The sequence below is a fragment of the Alnus glutinosa genome, chromosome 4 (genome assembly GCF_958979055.1).
Source record: "Alnus glutinosa chromosome 4, dhAlnGlut1.1, whole genome shotgun sequence".
Classification (NCBI taxonomy): Eukaryota; Viridiplantae; Streptophyta; class Magnoliopsida; order Fagales; family Betulaceae; genus Alnus; species Alnus glutinosa.
Window position 1 is genome coordinate 9,453,091 of NC_084889.1, and position 3,020 is coordinate 9,456,110.

The 3,020-nt window shown below is 33.3% G+C and overlaps 1 long non-coding RNA gene across 1 annotated transcript; it reads left to right on the top strand.

Moving 5' to 3' along the window:
- Positions 1–1,594: 1,594 nt before the first annotated feature.
- On the top strand, positions 1,595–2,228 carry LOC133865838 (uncharacterized). Its single transcript, XR_009899821.1, has 3 exons — positions 1,595–1,702; positions 1,801–1,835; positions 2,129–2,228. It is a non-coding gene; the product is annotated as an uncharacterized LOC133865838 (long non-coding RNA).
- Positions 2,229–3,020: the final 792 nt, after the last annotated feature.

Below are 3,020 nucleotides of genomic sequence, written 5' to 3' on the forward strand. Positions count from 1 at the left end.
ATTTTTTAGGGTGAATGCTGACTTGTTATTTATAATTTTTTTTTTTTAAAAAAAAAAAATAGAAGGAATAGAGAGGTGGCCACACATACGGAAGAAAAGGGTGGCCGTACAGTTGCCTCCGATATATGGAAGAGATGAGATAGCTGTGCATCCACCCCCAAGTGGATAGAGGTGGATTGTGAAATTATTACATGGATATTGAGTTATATATGCTTACTAGGTAAGACTATGCTTTATAAGTGGTTTCATTTATTTCTTATTAGGGGAGATTGTTTTATAAGTTGTTTTAGGGAGTTCCTTGTTCTAGTTCTTTGGGCCAGCTTTTGTCCTTTTGTAAGCCGAGAGCTTTCATAAAGCCACTATGAAACTTACCTACGCTTTCAAGCTTAAGCCACGAGAGATCAACATCTGTCTGCCTAACTGCTGGGTCGAATGGGTTGGTTCCCCTAATTGCAACCACGATCAGGTTAGGTTGAGCTCTTGTAACTTGGAACATCATGGCTTGATCGAGTTGAAGGGTGTCCTAGGTAATCTGTCAAGCATTGGATTACAACTGTTTGTTTTCTACGTGCTCAAAAAAGAAGAGAAAAAAATTGTATAATTGTAAGCATAGCCTATACTAAAAGCAACCGTAGAAGTATTAATTCTCTGAAGAAAAAAAAAATGGTTTATTCTTTTAGATTTTGGAAACGTTGAAGAAACAAATGATTGGACACAAAGTTTAATTAATTTATTAGACAAGGCAAAAGAAATTAAATAATCAATCATTAACTAGTTTATTATATCACTTGGCCTTATCAGATGGTTTAATAAGTTTTACTAAATATTTCTGTTTCCTTTATGGAAATAATTTAGAAATGGGAAATCACTAACTGATTGCAATAATTGTTGAAGATGTTTTTCAGAATCACTGCAATTACCTAGTTTTTGTGAGTTGGGATAAGTTAGAAGAAGAGTGCTTGACCCAATAATTAGGGTAGAATTCATGCTGCAACTTTTTGGATGTTGATTTGATATTGTTCATTGGAACTGTTATTACGAATTGTTTTCATTACAAGCTTTACTGTAACAACTCAATCTTGTTCTTATAGACTTTTGATTTCTTACTTACAATTCAAATTTTGGAACTTGAACATTATTGGTTTTTCTACATGATTAGCTCTCTGCACAAATTCGTCTTGAATCATATGCTACTTCTGTTTTCAATAGTTAGGTGGAATTTATTTCAGAGGAATGTTATCCATTGTTATCTCCAATTGGTCAACACAATTGTTAGTATAGAAAGTCATGCCGTGTATGGTTTTAAAATGTAGATAGTTTATTTACATGTGGTAGTTCCATGCCTATGTCGTACCTAGGGTTTGTATTGGATTCTTCTTTTAAGGCTATTCAAACTCTAATAGTCACGCAATGCATTTCCCCTGCTAAGGTTAATGATCAATACCTCACTAATATGCTTCTTAAAATAAACTCTGAGGTAGATGCAGAAGCTTGAAAGCTTAATATCCTTACTCACCAATAATGTACTATTAATGATTCTTTCTGCTGCTATTTTTTCTTTTATAGCTTGACAGGAGAAATTCTTTGTTGGCCAAAGAGCACTACTCACGTATTCCTTTGATAAATGATACTACTCCTCTAATTTTGGGAATGGATGTCACATGGGTCTCCTGGTTGATCAGATATCCCATCTATTGCTACGGTAATTTTCCATGTGTTTTCTTTGTAACATGTTTGACCAATCTGTCTGGCTGTTGCTTATCATGTTGCTGCTTTTCTTCAATATGTTGGAATCTTTAGGTTGTTGGCTCTCGATGTTGGCCACTAATTTCAAGGTACTGGGCATTTGCAAGAACGCAATCACCTAAAGTGAATATGATTGATGCTTTATATAGTTTTGGATATGGTATTTCTAATTAGCTAAGCAAAAATTGGGTTCTAACAAATAAACTCAGTTAATATTTTTGGAGTTCTTCCTCGGAGTCTAGTGTCCAACTATTTTTGTTCAGTTTCGTAAGGTGCTGCATTTTACTATTTTGGAGTTCTATATATTCATTTATTTACTTCAGATCACTTAAATATTGTGTGTTTATCTCTAATCTAGCTTCTGATCTGGTATGTTTTACAGTGATGAGGACGTTGTTTGTTTTGCTAAAAAGTTACACCCAATGGGTGCGTTTGGCTTTGAATGTACCTTGGACAAAGTAATTGAAAAACTTAAGAGTTACAATGACTTTTCCATTGACCGGGTAATTATTTTGGATCCTGTCAATGTCTCTTTTTATTTTGTTATGTACTTAAAGATTTGATGAACTATCTTCTATATAATTGCACATTTTTTTCTTCTCAATGGTTGTAATTGAAATTCTATGTTGCCTGTCTATGTTGGAACCGCTAGTGCTTTTGATTTTATGATATATTTGTAAAATGGTTGGAGTCGAAGTTTGATGTAAATGACAAATTTCACATTTAGGTAACTCTAAATCAATGCATTAATTAGTTTCTATAAACTAGGGAAGCTTGTGTGTATATTTCTTAAGGTCCTACCAGCTCTTGAATTAGAATTAGTGTTTACAACCATATAGTGAAATGTAAGAGACATTACTACTTGGGCAATTACTGTTCGTCAAGCCAATATGGGTAAGTGAAAGAAGATACTGAGTAGTGAAGTTACTTCATGCTTTTAACTTGTAGTTAAAGCTATCAACATAATAGAAGTTGGTCATATGAGGAAAGTTAATTGAGATTGGTTTTTATTTATTAAAATTTTATCTTAACATATACAGTTTTGTTTAGTGCTTAGTACTTTCACTTATAACCTCAAAGATGTGGTTATCCATATAGTGTGAAGTGAAGTTAGCTTCTTCCATGAGGACAATTGGGCAAATTTATTTGAAGTTGAACTTGAGTCTGGAATGCTACTTAATACTGATAATGGCTCTCCTATGCCTCAGGTCAATATAATAACGTTATCATTTCTTGTGTAGCATATCTACCACTATTTTACCACTATTTTTTTT